The sequence below is a fragment of the Rattus norvegicus genome, chromosome 9 (assembly GCF_036323735.1).
Source record: "Rattus norvegicus strain BN/NHsdMcwi chromosome 9, GRCr8, whole genome shotgun sequence".
Classification (NCBI taxonomy): domain Eukaryota; kingdom Metazoa; phylum Chordata; class Mammalia; order Rodentia; family Muridae; genus Rattus; species Rattus norvegicus.
This window is the reverse complement of record NC_086027.1, coordinates 21251062-21274368: the sequence shown is the minus strand read 5'-3', so window position 1 is coordinate 21274368 and position 23307 is coordinate 21251062. Positions and strand designations below refer to the sequence as shown.

General features: G+C 47.8%; 1 protein-coding gene across 21 annotated transcripts in view; it reads left to right on the top strand.

Annotated features, from left to right (window-relative positions):
• The window catches only part of Trerf1 (transcriptional regulating factor 1), a 224059-nt gene that overhangs the window by 81462 nt on the left and 119290 nt on the right, over positions 1–23307 (top strand). For 13 of the 21 annotated variants that reach the window (XM_063267090.1, XM_039083492.2, XM_039083494.2 and 10 more), the window contains one exon: positions 8205–8291. The exons of 4 other annotated variants lie outside the window; for them this stretch is intronic. The gene's annotated coding sequence lies outside the window, so the exon portion shown is untranslated. Of the gene's footprint in view, positions 1–8204; positions 8292–14887; positions 15012–16447; positions 16503–23307 lie in introns of all 21 variants that reach the window. 4 more of the 21 variants (XM_063267088.1, XM_063267089.1, XM_039083496.2 and 1 more) reach the window with 4 other exon arrangements.

The window sequence follows — 23307 nt, the reverse complement described above, 5'->3', positions numbered from 1 at the left end:
CCTTGGTTAGGGAGGCATAGGGTAAGGCGGATTGAAAAGCTTAGGAGGAGGAGTGAGGCAGGGAGTCTTGGCTCTTGTAACCCGTGTAGATGTCAAAAGCAGGGTGTGAGAGGGGGTCGGAAGGATTGGGAAGCAGTTTGTGGGGATGGAAGAAACTTTACGGTAAGGCGTGTGTGTGTGTGCGTGTGTGTGTGTATGTGTGTGGTGTGTGTGTGTGTGGTGTGTGTGTGTGTGTGTGTGTGTGTGTGTGTGTGTGTGTGTGTGGTTAGGGAAAGGAGGAGTGGAGACTTTCTGAGCCTGGCACTGTTGTGAGAAGCAGGGTGTTTGCAGGTGAGCCGATGGTGGTCGGAGGGGTCATCTGCAGACTTCCCTCCCTGGGTGGGGGTGGAGGCGGCTGGGGTAGCAGAGGGTAAGTGAGTCACAGTGTCAGGAAGTGGTCGTAGTAATTGCTACATAAGTGTAAAGTGTTCCGCAGAGAACCAGCAGCTCCGTGGTAACCCCACTTACATTATTTTTATTTTTATTCCTTTAAGTCAAGTCTGTGAATACCAGAGCCCGGAGTGGAGCTGGCTTGGGAGCCATTCCTAGCAAATTTGGTTTTGATTTTGTCTCTGGCACCACTTTGGACTGGCCCTTACTTTATGACTCTCATGGATTTTGTTTCAGGTGCACACGTATGTGTGTATGTATGTATGTATGTATGTATGTATGTATGTATGTATGTTTACATGTATGTATGTATGCATGTATGCATCTGTGCATATGTGCAAGTGTTTTCGTGGTTCTGGGGACAGAGCCTTGTGCATTCTTGGCCAGCATTCTACACCCGGGCCACATCCTTAGCTTTCCTTAATTTTTTTAAAATATTTTTTTTATTTATTTTAAAGGTTTGTCTGTTTTATTTTATGTGTATGAGTGCTTTGCCTAAATCCATGTCTCTGCACTGTGTGCATGGTACCCCTAGAGGCCAAAAGAGGGGATTGGATTCCCTAGAGCTGGAGTTATGGGTAGCTGTGAGCAGTAGCTGTGCCATGTGCATGCTGGGAGCCAAATCTCCATCCTCTGTAAGAGTAGCGAGTGCAAGCAGCAGCCCCCAGAGCCAAGCTTTAAAAGTTACTTTAAATTTTTTATGCATGTGCACACATGTCTGTATGTGCACACATGTCATGCATGTATCATATCTGTGTGGAGATCAGAGGACAACCTTGGGTTTTGGTTCCCAGGCTCCTCCTGTTTCTTTTTAGCTAGTTCCTCTGACCGACCTGAAGTTTCGCTATGTAGGCCAGGCTAGAAGGTCCCCGGGTGTCTAAGGAGCCTCTCTTGACCTCCCATCCTGCCATTCCTGGGACTGCCGTATCTGCCACCACACCCAGCTTTCTACGCAGCTTCTGCCGAACTTAAGTCCTCAAAAGACAAGTGTGTTACAGACTGAACTATCTCCCATCACAGTTAAAAAAAAAAATTGTATGAATGATCCTCAATCGAGATTATACATTAAAATCATGGAAAACTAGAACTGCCAGGTCCCCCACCCCAAACCAAATGTATGTATATGATAGACACTGGGGCAAGGAAGTTAGGAAGTCAGAAAATAGAACAGGATAAAGCCAGTGTTGACAACCCCTGAATTCTGGACCATCTTAATGATTCATTTGAGCCGCGTTTTATTTAGACTTCCCAGGAGCTCGTGGAATCTGAAATGTTATATAATTTTGTTCCCCTTGAATTCTGTGAGCAAACGTAAACATCTTAAAGCCAGGCGGTCTCCTTTGTTAAGAAGATGTACTTTAATGTTAATTGCATGTACTATGTGCAGTCTCTGGGTGTGCAGATAGCTGTGGAGGCCACAGCAGAGTATCAGATTCTGTCAGAGGGGCAGTTAAAGGCCGCCAACCAAATTCTGGCCCTCTGTGAGAGCAACTTGTGCTCTTAACCGCTGTGTCATCTCTCCAGTCCCTGAGATTTTTTTTTTAAGTGATTTCTTTTTTTAAAGATTTGTTTATTTTATGTACATGAGTACAGTGTCGTTGTCTTCAGACACACCAGAAGAGGGCATCAGATCCCATTACAGATCGCCGTGAGCCACCATGTGGTTGCTGGGAATTGAACTCAGGACCTCTGGAAGAGCAGTCAGTGCTCTTAACCTCTGAACCATTTCTCCAGCCTCCCCTCCCTCCCTCCCCCACCAACCCGAGATCTTTTTTTAATGAGAATCTCGCTGTCATTCTCATTAAGCTCCCAGTCTAATGCCAAAAGCTTTTGTTAATAACTCAGAACCCTCTCTGTAGACCCAGATGAGATTTTGACCCCATCGAAAGCATGGGCTTGAATTTTAATTTTTTAACACTGAGTTACTCTCTTTTTTTATTGTTGTGTCTGTATGAGGGTTTCAAATCCCCTAGAACTAGAGTTACAGATAGCTGTGAGCTGCCTTGTGGGTGCTCGGAATTGAACCTGCATCCTCAGGTAGCTGGTGCTATTGACCACCGAGCCATCTCTCCAGCCCAAATCTTTAATTTTGCGTTGCTGCTTTGGAAACATTGTATGCAGGAGGCCTGAGGCCGTCTTTATCAGTAATGAAAACCCAAGACTCTGAGAGTGGAGATATTCCTGGCAGTGTTTTTGCTAGAAGAATTTCGTATGCCGTCAGTTCCAAACTAGTATGGCCAGAATGGGGAGGCAGATCCGATATCAAGTCTGCAGGAGTGGGAGGTGTTTAAAGAGTTTGGTACTTTTTTATCTTTACCATTGAAGTTTTTGGTTTTTGCCTCTTCCTAAATGAGTCATTATTTAAAAAAAAAAAATAAAAAGACAAAAAAGGAACCTAAGTTGGGGAGGGAGTGGAGGAGCCACTGTGGGGGTGGGGGGTAGTGACTGGAGGCCTTGGCCTAGTGAGTAGTCAGGTGACTGAGTCAAGTTTACAACTGGACTGCCCTGCCTCTGGACCCAGATCACTGGGAGGACAGGCGCGTCCCACCACACTCAGTGCATTTGCTCCTGGGGATGGAACCCAGGGCTTTGTGTACACTGGTCAAGCCCTCCTGCCACTGAGCTAATCCCCAGCCTCTGCATTCTTTCTATGTTTCTTAGGAACTTCCTGTTTGGGTCTGTGTGAGGCCAGCAGGCATCCCTGTGTCTCACTGAGGTCGGGGGGCGGCCTGCATGTCCCCCTCGCTGCCTTCTCTCCTCCTTGGCAAACTTCTCCCTTGGAAGGGCTTCTGCCCTTGTGTCTGTGAGTGACTGCTAAGAGAGGACGGAGGTCCGGGAGGGGGGGAGGGGAGCAACACGAAGTGGGTCCCTTATGTAATGCCAGGCACCATGGAGGATGTATTTATATACTTCTTGTTTTATTTAGGCCTTACATTAACTCGTGCAGAACCAGATCAAAGCAGCTAGGCTCGCAGCCAGAGGTTGAAGCGGGCCGGGCGGCCAGGCTGGCCTCGCATCCACCCTGGGGCTCTCTTCCTGAGTTCCTGCGACTTCAACCAAGTCAGGGGGAGCCTCTCACCCTTTTGCTGGCTTGGGTAGATCTTGATTTCTTCCCAGGCACCTTAGCAGACAGTATTTCAGTGACCACTGCCATGTTCTTTCTGGTTCAGGGCTGCCGTTCTTTGTGTGGGAGGGTTTGACAGTCCTTCAGTACTTCAGAAAATGAGCTGATTTTCATAGCTCCGAGGCGTTCTCCCCTCGAGGCCCTCAGGATCCTAGCCTAGTTGCCTGGTGGCCCATGTAGACTAAAGTGAAGCCTCATGCATCTGATTTCCAGGATGTGGGGCAGGCGACCTTCTTCCAGCCCATGGGCACCGGGCACTGACTATTCCGGTGCCCGACAGCTCCTTCTCTCAGCCAGCCTGCTTCCTTTGAAGAGAGCAGAAGATAGGACATGGTGTGTCTTAGGTCACGTGTGACCAGGCAGCTGAAGAAGAATGCTGGTACTTTGACTTTGGGGTGAACAGGACAAGGCAGAGGGGGGACAATCTAAATCCACTCCTCCTCTTTTAGGAATGGCTGCCAGCAAATGCCAGGCCGTACAGCTTTCTGCAGGGGGAAATAGATGTACCTGCTCCTGGAAGGCTACTGTCCTGCCTCTCTCCATCTCAATTCTGCTTTCCAAAAGTCCTTGGAAGTTGTATCTCATAAGCGTCATGGTTGCTGTGGGGATCAGCGATATTCATTGATCTCCAGTGTTCAGCAGTAAACAGTTGTAGAGGTTTTGGGTGTGTGTGTGTGTGTGTGTGTGTGTGTGTGTGTGTTTAAAGATTTAAGCATTTTCATTTTATGCATATTGATGTTTTGCCTCCATGCATGCCTGCGTACCGTATGCCTGTCTGGGGCCCTAGGAGGCCAGAAAAGGGTGTTATATGCCCTGGAGTTACAGGTGCTTGTGAGCTACCATGTGGGTGCTGGGAGCTGAACTCAGGTCCTTGGCAAGAGCAGCCAGTGCTCAGACTGCTGAGCCACCTCTCCAGCTGTATTTAGTGCTCTCTAATAAAGCATAATTGTCCTGGGTGGCGTGTATGTTTGTGTAGTGCGTTACGTCTATATGGGCAGGCAGAGCACTTACCCAGAAAACCTAGATGTTGTATGTTCAAAGGAGGTGGTAAGTAGGCTGTTCGAGGCCCTGCGGAGGCCAGAGAAGGTTCAGTAAACCAATGAATTGTAGATCTTACTCAGCGGGGCCTCAGGAGAGGTCCAGGAAGGATGGGATATCATGAAGTAAAGTCTTCATTCCCGGGTCCTATAAGAGGCATTGTTGGGGGGTAGGGGAGTGAGGTTAAGAATTAGGTGGGACAGAAGTGCCTCCCAGAAACAAGGCCTAAGCAAGACTCGTGCGCCATTTTCAAAGGAGTGATGACTGTGGAGTTTTGATTTTTATTTCCCCTATGATGGTAAGCCAACCAAACCAGTTGAATAAACAATGGGATAGTTAGAATAATGCCAGGTGAAGTTTTGCCTGGATGTGTGCACAGTAAAAGGGAATGCTGGCAGGTCAGCTTGGAACGTGTGTCATGTCAGACCGCTCTCCATGTATATGTGGCCTGCCTGTACATTAGGATTCCCAGAAGCTACTTAACTTAAAACTGGATGAGGTGGTCCACACCTGTAATCAATCCCAGCATGCCCTTAGTGAGATGAGAGGCGTGGACGGACGAATCCTCAGATTATCCCAACCTAGCTAGCCTGCTGTTCTGTCTACAGGGCTGACACCTGGGACTGTCTTCTGACCAGCACTCGCACGTAAACACACACGCACGCACGCGCGCTCGCGCGCGCTCGCGCGCGCACACACACACACACACACACACACACACACACACACACACACACACACACACACACACACCCAGATCCAAAGGCAGGACTTTGTTTTTTTTTTTTTTTTTTTTTTTTTTTGGTTCTTTTTTTCGGAGCTGGGGACCGAACCCAGGGCCTTGCGCTTCCTAGGTAAGCGCTCTACCACTGAGCTAAATCCCCAGCCCCCAAAGTATTCTTTTTTTTTTCTTTTTTTTTTTTTTTTTGGTTCTTTTTTTTTTCAGAGCTGGGGACCGAACCCAGGGCCTTGCGCTTCCTAGGTAAGTGCTCTACCGCTGAGCCAAATCCCCAACCCCCAAAGGCAGGACTTTGAAGTTGTGGCTCTCTCCCCAGCCCCAGTCACGTTGAATTTTAAGAATGAACATGTTGGGGTTGGGGATTTAGCTCAGTGGTAGAGCGCAAGGCCCTGGGTTCGGTCCTCAGCTCCGGAAAAAAAAAAAAAAAAAAAAAAAAAGAAAATGTTGAGGACTTAAACCAGGAAGGTTTAAATCCAGGGGGGTTACTCACTGCCTAAAAGACTCTGAGCAAGTTACTTTAAATCCGTTTTTTTGTTTGTTTGTTTGTTTGTTTTTTGTTTTGTTTTTTTTTGCCTTCTGTGAAAAACCTGGGGGGAGGGGCAGCTCAGATGCTTCATGGGACGGTTGTGTGAAGATTTCAACTTGTGGCAGACCCAGCTCTTAGTATGTGCTTTGGTTAAAACCTTGTAATAAGAGCCATGGTTTCTGTAAGCAGCTGGAATCAGGGAGAGGTTCCTGTCAGAATCTTGGAGACATGAAGCCCCATGGCCTGAACTGTGCTGTCTGGAGCACAAACTCCCATGAGTTTGCCGAGCACCTGAGCTGCTCAGAACCCCATAGCCATGCAGGTCTCGACCTTATCAAACCAAAACCATCCCCTCCAGCTGAAACTGGGCCTCAGGGTTACAGGCCCCAGAAGCTCTCTCCAGTTAGGGACAGGGCTATGGCAGGAGGCCTGCCTCTAAGGGTAGGCCTGAGCTTGAGGAATACTTGAGGCTGAGATGTGGGCCACAGCACCCTCCACCCCCAGTGAACTCTCCCTGTCTGCTACCCTCACTCCAGGCAGCCCCGCTACATTCGCTCCTAGGAAGCCTCCTCCCTGGACCTGTCTCACCTCCTCCTTCTGCACTCTGGTCTCATTCTACTCTAGGAAGAAGTGGCCCTCTCCTTCTTAGAACTCCTCCCCATGAACTGATCCCTTGGCGGACTATGTGCCTGGAACCTCACCCCTTGTGTCTCATATTAGGCAGGGTTAACTCAGACCCTCATCAGAACAGGTAGACCAGTGTCTTCTAGCTTTGTCCCTTTGCTGTCCCATGAGAGGTGGGTCTGGCTCAGAGTAGGCTCTCAGGAGAGTGTAGGGCAGGAGGCTCCTGCCTTCTGTCCCTCCAAGGCCTCCCTCCCTGGGGCCTCTCTGTTGCCACCCTGAGGGAACGTCCGTTCTTATCATTCTGAACCCCACTACTTTTGACACTGGGGACAACTTCCTTCTTCACAGTTCTTTTTCTCTTCCTTCCTTTGATCCACGATAAATCTCTCAACTGTGTCCCTGTCACCTATGATGTGCCACACTCTGTACTCACGCCTCAAAAGACTCTGACTCTGTGGTCACTCCCTGGTCGCTCCACTGAGTATGTGCCGCTAGCTATGGAAGTCAGAGTGACTGCAGAGATGGTAAGAAATGACACAGCTTCAGAAGTGTTTTAAAGTTGATACTGACACCATCCACCGGCGGACTAAATGTGGAACTTGAAGGGAAGAGTCTAGGCTGGGTGACTCCGGGGGTTGCAGGATATTTGATCACATCGTGAACCCTGAGATTATGTTATTTACTGAAGGAAAAAAAAAAACGTTTTTAGTTATGGTGTGGCTGAGCCCACACCTTTATTTCCTCTGCTGGAATTCAGACAGACCCTTAGCACACAGCTTTAATTCCAAACAGTGGAGGTAACATTAGTTTGCAGAAGGAAGCACCCATGCTTGAAAGCGATGTCTAATTGAATGGCAGACAAAGTGACAAATCAGAGAAAGACTTGACAGAATGGGATCCGCCCAACTCTCATAAGAACAGAGAGGAAAGGTTAGCTACTTAAGAGAGCAGTGCAAAGGAGGCAGTTTAACAGGGGCAGCTGTACAGAGACAAGTTGCAGAGAGAGAGAGAGGGGGGGGGGAGAGAGAGAGAGAGAGAGAGAGAGAGAGAGAGAGAGAGAACAAGCTAGAACAGGTAGAGAAAGAATGAGCCAGAGAGAGAGAGAGAAAGAGAGAGAGAGAGAGAGAGAGAGAGAGAGAGAGAGAGAGAGAATATGAATAAGCCAGAGAATTAGAACAGATTGCCAAAGTTAATATGAGACCAAGCAGAGCAGCTCAGGAGAAGCTGAGAGAAGCCAGATTCAATCAGTCAGTTTGGAGAGGAGTTTGAGCCAGAGCAGGTGAGTTGAACCAGCCAGAGCTCAGAAAGAACTAGAAAGGGTGAGCTTAGTCAATAGTAAGTCTCAGAGATTGAGATTTCTAGGTCTAGATAATTTTTACAGAGGCTAGAAACATCCAGAACTAGGTCTATGTTAGCAGACTGAGACAGTGAACCACAGAGACAATAACAATAATCTGAGGCAGATGCACAAAAGCTACATTTCCATGGACGTCACAACTTGAGTAGGTAGGATTGGAATTTATGCTCCAAAGTCCTCTCCTAAGTCCTGGCCTGCCCCAGAACCCTTCCCCAGCAGCAGCTCTGGGGTCTCTCAGAATGGCCCATCTACTCTGCGTCCTTCAGAGCTTTCCCTGACTTCCTCTCCAGCCTCAGCCTCATAATGGCTACCTGTGCCTTTGTCAGAGCCAGGTTTCCTGAACATGTCGTTTGGGTTACTTCCACAGGCTCCGGGTCCAGAGGGTGGTGACAAAGGAAGACACAGGAGCAAGGCGACCCTGAAGGAGGCACCCGCGGTCTCAATCCTGAAATAGGTATCTCCTTTCAGGTTCTTATGGTCAGAGCTCGTGACTGATGGGGCAGGGACCTGCGGTCACCCATGATGCCTGTTGTTGTGGGAAACACCCAGGAAAAGCAGAAGGGCTGCTGTGACCCTGGACCCCCACAGGTTTTGGGAAAATCATCTCTAGGAAATGGTCAGTGAACACACATGTGGGATTTGAGGATTATCTGGAGCAGGGCAGAGAGCATCCTGTCTCATCTGTGTTTTCTAAGTCATAAACAGCTAGGAGTAAACAGATTTGTTTGTGGACTAAGTGGGGCACTTGGAAGGCACTGTGTTGATTGGGCTATGTGTTAATGTGGAATTTTAGATCTGGTGGGTAATCTTTAAGATTTGTGTGTGTGTGTGTGTGTGTGTGTGTGTGTGTGTGTGTGTGTGTGTGTGTGTGGGTGTGGTGTGATTGTAGTACCAGTAGCTGCCAGAAGAGGGTGTTGGGTCCTCTAGAGCTGAAGTTCTGGGCAGCTGTGATGTGAGTTCTGAAAGCCAAACTCTGGTCCTCTGCTGGAACAACCCTTGCTCTTAACTGCTGAGCCACCTCTCCATGCCCAGTGGTTAACCATGGTCAGCTCGAGGCCGTGTAGACTCAGGTCGGAGACACTTGTGTGAATGCCAGTGAAGACATTTCCTGAGAAGTATGTCTGAGAAGGGAAGATTCAGCTTGGTTGTGACTGGTACCATCCCAGAGCTGGGCCAGGAGGCTGAATGAAGAGAGGAAAGAGAGCTGCGCATGACGGCACGCCATCTTGACACTTGGCGGTGGAGGCAGGAGGATCAAGAGTTCAAGATTATCCCCAGGTTTCATCATGAGTTCAGGGCCAACTTGGACTTTATGAGACTCCTTCTGAGCTGGGAGAACAGAGAAGGAGGGGGCATCAGAATTCATCTCGTTCTGCTTCCTGACTGAGATCTCCCTGTAGGGTCTTACGTATAAACAGAGCCCACAACTTTGGAAGATTTTTTTATTTTCTGTGTATGGGGATTTTGCGTGCGTGCGTGTGTGTGCGTGCGTGTGTGTGCGTGCGTGCGTGCGTGCGTGTGTGTGTGTGTGTGTGCCACATGCATACCTCATACCTGAGGAGGCCAGAAGAGGGCATCAGATCCCCTGGAACTGATGTTGCAGAGGGTTGTGAGCCACCATGTGGGTGCTAGGAACCAAACCCAATTCCTGTGCAGAAGCAGCAAATGCTCTCAACCTCTGGGCCACGTCTCTCCCTCCACCTTTAACTCTTAGCTTAAAGTGTAGCAAGAGACAGTTCCTTACCACCTCCTCAGTGTTGGCTCTTTGTGTTTGCTGCTGTCGTTTTGTTGTTTAAGACAAGGCCCTTTGCATCTTGTTCTTAGTTAGGGTTTACTGCTGTGGACAGACACCATGACCAAGACAAGTCTTATAAATGACAACGTTTAATTGGACTGGCTTACAGGTTCAGAGGTTCAGTCCATTATCATCAAGGCAGGAGCATGGCAGCAGCCAGGCAGGCATGATGTAAGAAGAGCTGAGAGTTCTACATCTTCATCTGAAGGCTGCTAGCAGAAGACTGGCTTCCAGGCAGCTAGGAGGAGGGTCTTAAAGCCCACACCCATAGTGACACACCTACTCCAGCAAGGTCACACCTCCTAATTAATGTCACTCCCTGTGCCAAGCATAGTCAACCATGACATAGTTCAAATTCCCTGTGTAGCAAGGATACCCTTGAACTTCCAATCTTCCTTCCTCTGTCACCCAAGTGCTGGAATCTCGGGCTTGTACCATGGCACAACCCCTGGTTTTTATGGTACTAGGGAACAAACCATGGATTTGAGAATCCTAGGCGGTCGTTCTTCTCTACCAGCTAAGAGCCCTTAGATGTTCCCTTTGACCGACTCAGCTGCCTGCATTATTTTTCTTATACTGTGACCCATTTTGATTGAATATTTTATGCTGTTGTGCCCAGGGGTTCTATCATGTAGCAAGTGGACAATGGAGGATTGTGCTGTAAGAACTGTTTATAGTGATGTAATCTCAGGGCAAGGAAAACCCAGTAAAGGGAGGCTTGGCATACAGCAAGGGACATGGAACTCTTTCCAGACCTGGTCCAAAAAAGAAGAGAGTACAGAAGGTCTGACTAGGAGCTCTAGGTCGGTGGGCTCCATGGCAGGATGCAGATGCCAGGATAACCAGGAAAATGACATCGGGAAGGAGTTCCTCTCCCTGTCCCATCTCCCTCCCATCCTCTAGTTGTCCACAGGGCTAGGGAGCCTGGTTAGGCTGCTCACGAAGAACATGTAGCCTGTGGGTAGTGATGGAGCGTGGTCTCAGTGGCAGATGGAGAATGGACGGCCGTCTCCTGGGTCGTTTCTGTTTTAGTGTCAACGGTTGTATGTTTGCTTGCGAAGTAGCACAGAGAGGCTCGCCGTGGGTCCATTCCCAGCAGCAGAGCAGCAAGCGTCTCATGTTTGAGTGACAGAGGCTGTACAATTAGGTCAGCAGTTTGGACCATTGACTGGAGGATTCGGAAAGAACAATAAAAATGTCTTTTTCAGAGTTAAAAAAAAAAAAAAAAAAAAGACGTGATCGAGGTATAGTGGTGCATGCCTTTAATCCCAGCACTCGGGAGGCAGAGGCAGGTGGATCTCTGTAAGTTCAAGGCCAGCCTGGTCTACAGAGTGAGTTCCAGGATAGCTCACATAGTGAGAGAAGAATGAACAAAAGGCTACCCATCCCTTCTCCAAAGTGTTTCTTGGGAGCCTCTTCTGCTGGGGTTGACCTCAGGTCGTTCTGCCTGCAGGGCAAGCACAGACCCCACTTCCTGGCCAGAAAGTATTTTAACAGTGAAGTTGTGGGCAAAGCACTCCCAGGAAGTCCCACTGGCCGCAGGGAGCATCTGAAAACATCTGGTTTCCGGCAAATCCTGAGGGTGTCAGACCGTCAATCTAGTAAGCTAACTCTGCCTTCTTCAATCCCCTTCCAGTCCTAATTTGCTAATTCAACCTTTTTATAGCCGGAGTTAACAGTGAACTCAGAATTCTGGGCTGGTGAAGATTAAATGGCTGTAATGTGGTCTCTCATTTAGAAGCACATCTATAAAATGGGAGTAAGAATAGCAACTGCTTTACTGAGGTAATCCAATCAAGTGCTCAGCCCAGTGGCTGGTCCAATAAACGTTACTTTTATTAGCGTCATAGATCTCAGACTCTGTCACCTTCTTGGGTTCCTGTGCATCTTTAATCCAGCAAATTACCTCTCTTCATTCCAAATGAATTCTCTGCCCCTGGTTAGTTGGCTCTCCTAGGGATAAGGTAAATAAACGTACTAAAATATTTAGTGTTTATGGATTTCTTTTAAATTAAAGTGTTTTTATTAGAGTGTATTTGGGAGGGACATTAATATAGAAAAGTCTAAGTGGCGTATATTTTTAAGCTGAGAAGTAGATGCTGTGCCCAAAAGAATAAGGGTTTGTAGAGTTGATAGCCATCAGTCTGTGTATCAGATACTTCAGTCCCATTGAAAAGCCCTCTGTGTACTGGATGGTCCAAGGCTACCCGCTGCATCCGATTTTCCTCCTGTCTTCAGTTCTGAGGATCCACAGGGGTGAGGGACCTCTCCTAGCTGGGGTTTCCCAGATCATCACAGCTGGGTTTCCCTGACCAAGCACCTGGACTGCACTGGTGGTTTTCTGGTCACTGACATAAAAGACTGGATGCAGCAATGTAAGAGAGAAAGCGTTTATTTCGGCTCCCGGGGATGGTATGGTAGAACTCATGGCAGTGGGAACTCCTGAGGGTTGACAATGAGGAAGCAGAGAGGGCGGGGCAGGACTAGGGGCAGGGCAAAACTTCAAAGGCCCCAGAGATCCCACAGACTAAGTCCTGCAGCAACCTGGTGACCCAGTGCTCAGAACACAAGGCTGTGGCCAGCATCGGCATGGATGCTGTGAGTCACTTCCCAAGCTAAGACTTTGGCCTTCCTGACCGACATCAGATTCTAGAGCGTTAAAGCGCCTTGATTTACGGTTCCCAAATTAACGATGGGAGATGGGAAGAACATAGCGCCTCGCCTGAGCTTCATCACTTCCGGTTCAGAATTAAGAAGGGATCAGTGGATGTGCAGAGGGGTGGGCTCTTTGGGGACTTGAGTTTGACCAAGAGCTTGTTCCAAGACTGTCACACTGTCCTCCTTCTTTGGCATCAGCTCTGCAAGCCGCCCCTAGGGATGGGTGCTGCCTGGAGGTGGGGAAACTCCTGGAGATGGGAGTTACCTGTGCGGCTTGAAGGGAAAACGCTACGCCTTGTGAAACCTTGCCTAGAGCCAGAGAGTTCTTTATAGTCACATCTCGACTTGTGGGGAAATTCACTGCCCACAAATGTTTTGATAAATCCAGTTCATTTTCGAGAGGAGATGTTCTCTCTCCCGACATTAACGTAGAATGCTCAGTTTACAACACGGTCGGAGGGAAGGAAGGAGCCTGAAATGCTTAAGTAGGTCAAATGAAAAGGCGTGCCCACAGCTTCTCCAGTCCCGGTATTTCACCCTTACTGTGACTCTAGAAAAGGAAAATCCCCCTTTGGATTGTTTTGGCCCTCAGTTCTACGGTATACCATTGTGGATGGGAAAGTGTGTGTGGATACTCAGATGGGCTTTATTTGAAGAGCCCCCCAGAAAGGGAGAGATGAGTCCACCCTAAGCAGCAACAACCAGCAGGCAGTCTCTGGCCAGTGTGAGCTCCTGTAGCAGAGCTGCCTCCCAGATGGCCTGGGGGTAAAGCACTCCATGGGGAACCACGAGAAACTGAATTTGAATTCCCAGCACCAGTATGTAGAAGCCTGGTGCAGGAGTACCTGTCCAGGATTCCAGTGTTCCTCAGGCATGGTGGGAAGTGGAAGCAGGATTCTCCCCAGAAACCCACAGGTCAGGTAGCCTGGTGCATACAGCTCTACTAAGGCAAAAGGTGAGGATCTATCCCCCAGGTGGGTCTCTGACCTGCACATACTCTCTATGACATCTACTCACATATACCAGTGTATACACACACACACACACACACACACACACACACACGCACACATACACACACACATGCACACACTACATATACACACATGCACACACTACACATACATGCACACTACACACACCACACATACTACACATACATGCACACACATTACACATACTACACACATGCACACACATGCTATACATACATGCACACACTACACATACACACATACACTATACATACACACAGAGACAGAGAATGCATGTGTGTGTGTATGTGCGTGTGTGTGTGTGTTCATGTGTGTGCATCAGAGGTGAATGTCAAGTGTTCACAGATTGCTCCTTCCTTGTTTATTGAGACAGGATCTGTCACTGAACCTGGAGCCCCCACTTCAGCCATACTAACTGCCCCATAAGCTCTAAGGACCCTCCTGTCTCTCCCACCCCAGTCTTGGGGTGCAGGCACACACCAACCATGCCCTGCCTTTCACATGGGTGTCAAGGACTAGAACTCAGGTCCTCTTGCTTCTGCCACCTGAGCCATCTCTTCAACCCTTGTATGACATCTAAAGAAAGGTGTCTCTTAGAACCATTAAAAACCCCCAAGCAGGGGCCAGCAAAATGGGTTCATCTCTGGGGGCCCCGTGGAAGGAGAGGATTGGCCACCCACACCTTGCCCTCTGACTCCCCTATGTGTGCCATAGCTGTGGGTGCTGCACTGCTCCGGGTTAAAAGCGCCCGGTACTGAAGCATCCCCTGCAGATGGGGAGAGAAGGAATGGAGTCCTGGGACCCTGAAACCAGAGAGGGTCTCAGGGAGTCTCCCTTCATGCTGAACTGTCCTCATGGTTAACATGCTAGTTACACGCTAGCTGGCAAAGGACGCCGGGCTACTGCGAGCAGCTCATGATGCCCAGTGTTTCATGGGTCCCCATTCATCAAGGATGTGAGCTTGGATGCGTCTTCTCCAGACCCAGCACACACCTACAGTTACCAGCTGCTGTACCACAGGGACGGGTAGCTTTAACTGTCAACTTGACACAACCTAGAGCCTCCAGGGACAAAGCTTCCACGAACTGTCCTATTGTCTATACAGGTTAGCCTGAGGAAATGTCTATGGGTAACTGTCTTAGTTAAGTTGATGGATGTGGGAAGACTCATCCTGCCATTCCTTAGTCAAGCTGTCCGGGAACTGTATAACAATAGAGAAATACGGAAGCCAAGCATAGGCAAGGCACAGGCTGTTATCTTTCTGTGTCTTGATTATGGGTGTGGTGGTCATGTGACCCGCTGTTTTAAGTGCCAGCCCCTGTGGCTTTCCCTGCAGTGATGGGCTTTTTCTCTCCTTCTTTGCTCCTTCCTTCCCTTTCCTTTCCTTTCCTTTCCTTCCCTTTCCTTCCTTTCCCTTCCCTTCCCTTCCCTTCCCTTCCCTTCCCTTCCCTTCCCTTCCCTTCCCTCTCCTCTCCTCTCCTCTCCTCTCCTCTCCTCTCCTCTCCTCTCCTCTCCTCTCCTTTCCTTTCCTTTCCTTTCCTTTCCTTTCCTTTCCTTTCCTTTCCTTTCCTTTCCTTTCCTTTCCTTTCCTTTCCTTTCGAGCCTGGGAAATCCAATGTCAAGGTGCCTGCAAGGAATGTTCCCATCCGAATTCTCCTCTTAGCTGTGGGTGACTTCCATCTCGCTGACCTCCCTGGGCACTGTTGGAGAAAGGAAGGATTTTGAGGTATCTTCTTCCTCTTAATGGGTACTAATCCCATCCCCAATCTCGTCTTATCTAAATCTAATTAACTGTCAAAGGCGTTGGCTCACGATGGCTTCTCGTTGAAGTTTAGAACTTTGACATAGGAACGGAAGATGTAAAACTTCAGTCTCAGGTTTAGAATCTTCATTTGTGCCCCCCTTGAAGTGTCCTTGAGGTGGTCCAAGGACCCTGCAGTAACAGTCCTTCTGGAGGGACACATTTTCATTGCCGTAGAGGAGGGGATGTGCTGTATAGCTGAGATGCCCCCATTGAATGGACACTTGGAAAAGCTTGGTATAGATCCAGAGGGCTGCCAGGTTCGCCCCTTGTCCGCCTACTGAAGGTGTGGCTGACAAACTGAGCTTCTTTTTTTTTTTTTTTTTTTGGTTCTTTTTTTCGGAGCTGGGGACCGAACCCAGGGCCTTGCACTTCCTAGGTAAGTGCTCTACCACTGAGCTAAATCCCCAGCCCACAAACTGAGCTTCTATGAGAACGCCAGCATCCTCTGAGCCCCTCCAGTGGCCTCTTTATGTGCCCCCAAAAGGGAAACTCTTGGGAACCAAAGCCTAGGAATGTGATTTCTTCTTAACACTACTCCTTTTGGGGCATTTACTTTTGGTTATTAGGAGAAAGGAAAGCTGTGCATTAAAACAAAGCCATTTCATTAAGGACTGTGGCCCAGTGTTCTGCCTCTCCTCTGACAGTGTCGGGGTGGGGGGATGCTACTGGTACACCAGCTTGGGAAGGACAGGAGTCTGCAGTTTGTGTCTCCTGCCAAGCCGGAAGGGAAGAGGGGGAAGGGCTGGGGCAGGGCGCCTGAGCAGGATCCCAGTGTGGTTGGGAGTGAGTGCCAAGGGCCAGAGTGACTGGAGGAGAGAGGGGCCTTTTCCTGGAGTCTTAGTGTCACCACTCATTTTGGCAAAGGCCTTCCCCGTGGCGATGTTTAATGAAGCAGCTCTCGGAGGCCATCTTGTCTTGTTCATATTTCTTTACTGGCGGTGGATTTGGACACATGCCCTTTATTCAGGGTGCGCGGGGGATTATATAATTTGGGGAAGGACATGAGAATATCCAAGAAGGCTGAAGGCTAAGGCTATTGAGACATTAGCATGGAGAGGCGGTCCAGGTTCCTTATGTGACTGACTGCCCGTGGTCACCTTAGTTGAGGATCTAGTCCTGCCACCTCAGATCTCGGAGATTCATGGGGTTTGAGTATGTTCCATCTCAGCAATCCCATGCCCGCCTGGTGACATGGTCCGTGTGCCCTGCAAAGGACCTTATATGTCTGGTTTTTCCTTTTTAAGATTTGTTTTTTGTTTTAATCTCTCTCTCTCTCTCTCTCTCTCTCTCTCTCTCTCTCTCTCTCTCTCTCTGTGTGTGTGTGTGTGTGTGTGTGTGTGTGTGTGTGATGTCCTAAGAGGCCAGCATTGAATCCCCAGGAGCTGGAGTTTCAGGAAGTTGTGAGCTGCCCAAGTACGTACTCCGTGAGAATAATGTACGATTAATCGTTGAGTCACCTCTGCCGTCTGTTACTGTAAATGTATGCAAGAATGTAGGTCGATGCCATTATGCAGGTGAAGGCAGACAAGTTAGGGCAAGGCCATGATTGGACAGTAAGTAATAAGGTGGGGACAAAGCTTTTGTAAGGTGGGAGAGAAGAGAGGAAGAATCAAGATGGAGACGGAGAGAGATGACCCAGATCCGGGTGGTCTTGAATTGCCAAGGTAGCTGGGGTGGATTTCTGTAGGCAAATTTATCTTATCTAGTTGGGCAGTTTATATCCTTATCCATTGGTTATGAGTTTATTGTGTGGCTGTATTGGGGATTGAGAATTTAACATATAAATCTGATTGTTGGGTTACAGTCGTTGAGTCTTGATTTCACTGGGTAGTTGGGAGTTTATACTTTAACTACCAGGGGGCGGTTGCTGGGAGTGTGGACAGAGTCTGTAGCAGGGAGCCATGATAGGCCAGCCACTGCTGGACTTCCAGAGCCCTGATTTTACCAGGTAGCCAGAACCAGAGAGGTGGAGGCTGGCAGAGAGTCGCCGGGAGAGATACTAATCTGAGATAAATTATCGATAGTTCCAGTGGCCTGTTGGAGACGGAATAGCAACCGCCAGGGTACATGCAGAACCATTTCTTTATTTTTACCGAAACACAAGCATAGTAATGTCCATAAGGACCAATACTACATACATGCACATACATACATACATACATACAAACAAACATACAAAACACACACCAGTGCCAGGCAGAATACCTTACAACTTGAAAAGGTCTTCGAAAACTCTTCAAACCTTCCAGAAACAGGCAAGTCCTGTGTTACACAAGCTGTTCTGGGATCTAGAAGGGAAAACATGGGAAACTTCCAGATCATTTTTCTCTCCAAGCAAATATGACCCTGATATAAAAATAAAATAGAATAAAATAAAATAAAATATGAAAACCTGGCAAGTCTCCAACAGGAACTGCTATACCATCGCACTCCAGAGTAAAAGTTAAAAGTTTTAGCAGGTGGATTTCAACAGTGAAGTGTGTATGGATTCTGCTGAAGCCCCGTGAGGACATGTCTCTGTAATGCAGGTCTGGTGTCATGTATATATAGTTCCATGTTTTTCACAGAAACTGGTTACATAAAATATAGACTAATTTCATTAACTGTGGTGGCCCGGTGAGTCGCACTGTTAGGAGGTGTGACCTTGTTGGAGGAAGTGTGTCACGGTGGGGGTGGGCTTTAAGGCCTTCTCCCTGGTTGCCTAGAAGACAGTCTTCTTCTGGTTGCCTTCCAATCAAGATGCAGAACTCTCAGCTTTTTCTCTAGCACCATGCCTGTCTGCACACTGTCATACTTCCTGCCTTGATGATAATGGACTGAACCTCTGAAACTGTAAGCCACACCCAATTAAATGTTGTCCTTTGTAAGAGTTGCCTTGGTCACAGTGTCTCTTTACAGCAGTGGAAACCCTAAGACATTAGTAGCACTTTTTAGCATGTTTATTTAGTTATGTGTGTATGTGTGTGGGCACATGCCTGCCCAGGAATATGTGTGGAGGTCAGAGGAAAACCTGAAGAAGTCAGTTCTCTTCTTCCACCAGTGGTCCTCAGGGATTGAAATCGGCCTGTCAGGCTTGACAACTGGTACCCTTTACTTTATGTCATCTTGCCAAACCTCTAACGGGACTTTCAATCAGCCGAGCTTCCAACTTTCAAAAGAGACTTATTTCATGTATAATCAGGTAGAATTGTGTGTTTCTACATGTGGGTCTGCACACAAGAGTGCAGGTGCCTGTGGAGGCCGGAAGAGGGCGTCAGATCCCCTGGAGTTGAATTACAGGCAGTTGTGAGCCGCGGCCTATAGGTTCTCTGTGAGAGCAGTGTGTGCTGTCAGCCCCTGAGCGTTCTCTGCAGCCTTGAATTTCTCGTTTATTGTTGCTGATGTCAGGGATTGAGCCTTTCGATGCCGGGCAGCTGCCGTGCTTTGAGCTGCATCCCCAGATCGCCTTCTAGGTTTTTGTGAACTGCTCCAAAGGGAATCTGTATAGATGAGTAAGGGATGGTGTGGGCGCTGGCATTCTTCTTCCTGAGGAAACACTGAGGGTGGCGTTGGCTAATGCGGTCCAAACAGGACTGGGTCTCTTAAGCATTGTTCCTTTACATTTTAGCAGCTACAGAGTCAGAAAAAAAAAATACCCCGGAGAATAAATATCACAAAGAAGATGAAAGCCTGCTGTGGTGCACACCTTTAATCGGGATATAGATCTCTGAGTTGGAGGTCGGCCTGATACACATAGTGAGTTCTGGGCCAGCCAAGGAGACACTGTACGACCCTGTGGCATATTCCTCAGGGTTCTCTATAGGAACAGAACTGATAAAATGATGAATGTGTATGGGGACTTATTGTGGAGGTCCAGAAGCTGTGTTCCAGTTAGTCCGACAATGGCTATCTCCTGACAAAAAGGCTAAGAACCCTGTTCCTTAGGCCACGAGGAAGGATGTCTCAGCTGGTCTTCAGATGAGATTCCCAAAGATGGAGGTCTTGATACCATCAAAAGAATGTTTCAGCAACAGGATAGATGAACTTGCCCTTGAGAGGGTAAGCAAGTAAAAGACAAAGCTGGCTTGTTCCACATCCAGATGTGTCCCAGATTTAAGGGGAGTCTGTTCACCTCAGTCGATCCCGTCGAGAGCGTCCCTCACAGATGTGCCCAGGTGCTTGGGTTTTACTTGATTCTAGAGGTGGTCTAACCAAAATTAGCCATCACACCATTGGGTTTCCCTTCATTCCAGATTGTTTACGTGTACCCCAGGGGCACTTAAAAGCCTGACTGAGAACTCCATTCTGGGTGGCACAATGAGGAGAAAGGGCTTGGATATTTCAGTAATTAGTTCCACACCCCACTGTCGTCCCTCTGAAAGTCGTATCGGGAGGCTTTAGACTTCCTGAGATGGTGTTACCTCTGCTTGGGGAAATAAGTAGCAGAGGATATCAAAGGGGGCTCTGAAAATGATTTTGGTGGCAGTTAGACTTAATGGCCATAAAACTGTATAGTGCTGCTGGATTTTAAGGTGCAGCGTGTGGGGCTGGGCAGGGTAGTGGATGAAGTCTTAAATGCACAAGCATGTGGAGATGTATCCGTGGGAGAGCTGGGCATGGCCACACACCTGTGACCTGAGGGATGGTGACAGGTGGGTCCTGCAGGCTCCCCGGCCAGCCAGCACAGCTAAGACAGCATGCTGCAGGGTCAGTGTGAGGCCGTGTCTTAACAACTGAGGTGGAGAGAAATGGTGGAAAGACTCAACATCCTCCACAGGCACACACACACGCACACGCAAACACGCACATGAACACACACAAAGACACATACAACACAGAGACACAGAGACATAGACACACACACACACATACACATGCAGACACACAGAGATACACACAGAGACATACACACAGAGACACACGTGCACACACGTGTACACACACTTTTTAATCAAAACACGAAGTCCAGTATAAACCCTTTCTAATTAAAGGCCACGGCACCCCTGTCACTGGAAGAATAGATGAGGCATGTGGTCCTTCAATAGACCCTTGAGTAAATAATTTAATAAATCACAGAGCAGTCATCGAAAATCAATAGATTATTCAATAAATAATTTGGATACCTTGTTAGCAATTTGCAAGACATCATCTTGGCTTTACCAAAATGGATTAGCGATGGATCAGACTATTAAAGGCAGTATGAAGTGGCATAGAAGAACCTATCCAATCGAGTATTGCTTAGAAACAAAGGAAACTTACTCTGAAAGGAGAAGAGCGGTTGTTCGGGCTACAGGAAAAGGGGAGGTTGGTTTTTTCATGGAAAAACATCATGGAAATAAATACAGGAAGGAGCATGACAGACAGCGTTAGCTTCATGAGCTCCATCTCAGGTAAAACCAAAGAACGTTGTTGAGGCGTGGGGATATGGAGACAACCAAACACAGAGCCAAGCAAGCAGGCGCCAACGCTCAACGTTAGTATGATAAAAAGCTGAAAATTCAAACACCGTCGAAACCATATTTCCATGTTAACAAAAATACCTCTTTTTAAAAAAAGATTTTATTTACTTTATAAGCAGCAAGTTTCTGTATTAGTGAGGGATCTCTACAGTAACAGAACTTATAGAATATATAAGTTTATATATTCTCTATTATATATATAAATACTATATGCCAAATATAATAAATATTATGTAATATGTATTTTATAAATATACTATATGCTCTGTGATATAAATATATATGTGTGCTTACATACACATGCATACATACAAACACATACATACATACATACATACATACTACATATGATGCAACTAATCCAACAATGACTGCCTATGTTCAGAGGATCCAAGAATCCAGATTGTGTCCACAGTGCTGTCTGTCCACAAGCCTGCATGTCTCGGCGAGGAATTCTAAGGACGTACGCTCCCACCAATGAAGGGATGGACTTGCCAGTAAGTTCGAGAGCAGAGCAACCAGCAAAGAGCAAAAGCTCCCTCCTTCCATGTGCTTAGATAGGCGTCCTGCATAAGGCGTGGCCTAGGTTAGATGTGGGTGTCCTATCCCAGTGATCTGGATTAAAAGTGTGTCTTCCCACTTCAAATTAAATGAAACTCCCTCGTGGGTTTTCACCTCCATTTTGGGTTTTTGTTTTTTTTTAATTCCAACTATAGTCATGTTGACAAGCAAGAATGGCTATCACATGCGTGCTCCTAACCACTATGCCGTCTCCCCAGTCCCCAAAATATGGCTTAAATGATTATCTCTGATTTTGCTGCTATTTCAATATAGGTATGAAAAGCTATACTATCAATTCATACTTCTTTTGGTGTGTGTGTGTGTGTGTGTGTGTGTGTGTGTGTATCTGTGTGCACACGCAGATGCCGTAACAAGGTGACAGGTGTCCTACTCTATCTCTGTCTGCCCTACTCCTTTGAGACTTGGTCTCTCACTGAACCTGGAGCTAGGCTGGCATCTAAGGAGCCCAGTGATCCTCCTGCCTCCACTTCCTGCAGCCCTCAGGAGAAGGATCAGGAGCAAAAGGCTAGCCCTGGCTACAGAGAGTTGGAAGCTACCAAGGATCGTTAATGCTTGTCTGCTAATCAGTTTACTCACTGAGCATCTCCCACCCTCCTGTCTAAGACCCTGAGGGTCTTTCTAAGGAAAGGGGGGGAGAGACAGAGACAGAGACAGAGACAGAGACAGAGAGAGAGAGAGAGAGAGAGAGAGAGAGAGAGAGAGAAAGGGAGGAGAAGGAGGAGGAAGAGGAGGAGGGAGGAAGGGAGGGAGGAAGGGAGGGAAGGAAAGAGGGAGAGGGAGAAAGAATGTGTTTGGAAGAACAAATCAGCCTGCAGGTACCACTGCACCTTCCTGGCTTGAAAAAGCATAAACCATGGCTGCATTTAGAAACAGCCTACGGAACAGAGCTTTAATAAATTGATGGACTGGATGGATTAGGAAGGCCTGCATTCCTAGGAGCCCCTTTTCTTTGTTACACTTTATTGGTTTTGGCCTAGTTATAGAAATAATAAGACCAGCCTGAAATATTCTTAGGAAAACAAAGAGCAGCAGAAGCTCGCAGACAAAACCGACTCACAGCAAAGCGGGAAAGGGAGACCCCACACGGATGCCACTAGGAAGTTCTGTGGGACATAGTCATCCTTGGACCTGAGTGAAATACTCATGAGATGAAAACGTGCAAAGGAGGAGGGACAGCTCAGTGAGTGCCATGCTTGGTGGGCAGGCCTGAGGACCTGAGTTCTGATCTCTAGAAACTTCATAAAAACTGAACGTGGCGACATTCGCCTGTTACCCTAGCAGCAGGAGGCAGAGAGGACCGGGTTCCAGGGCGGTTTGCTGGTCAGCCAGCCTAGCCAGCTGCTCAGCTTGGGGTTCAGTGAGAGACCCTGACTCAAACAATGAAGGAGGGAGCAGTTGAGGAGAGAACTTCATAGCGACCTCTGGCCTCTTTATGCCCAAAGACATGTGCACGCACATATATGCATGTCATGTGTGCACTTGCATACATGTACACACACACACACACACACACACACACACACACACACACACACACACACGTTATTTTTAAACATAGGAAGGAAACTACAAGAAGAAAGAAAATATTACAAGGAAGCAGAGGGGGGGAAAGAAGAGAGTAATGGAATACACCATAACATAAAAACAGAAAGAGGCACCGTTTGGGGAGTGGAGGGGGGTGCAGGAAGAGGGGGTGCAGGAAGGGGGGGTGCAGGAAGGGGGTGAGTTGGATGAAATACCAGCGCGTCATAGCGAAACCCACCACTTTGTGTGCTAACTTAACGATTTAAAAGATTATTAAGAAGGAAAATATGTCTTGCGTGAGTCCTACTTAAAAGTAACAGCCGTGGGCACAGAGGGACGGTCTGTGGTTAGAGGCACTCGCCACCAAGCCAGAGTATCTGAATTCAATCCAGGACCTCAGGTTAGAAGGAGAAAGTAACTCCTGCAAATTGTCCGCTCACCTCCACGTGTGCAACGGTTGACCAAGTGCTCGCTCAAGCATACACGCGGTCAATACCAGAAGCGCTTTTTTATCGCCTCGTATTTGACTGTGATATTGTAATCAAAGTTTGGTGCCTTTTCACCTCTCTCTCTGTCTATCTCAGTCTCTCTGTCTCTCTGTCTCTGTCTCTGTCTGTCTGTCTCTGTCTCTGTCTCTCTGTGTGTGTGTGTGTGTGTGTGTGTGTGTGTGTGTG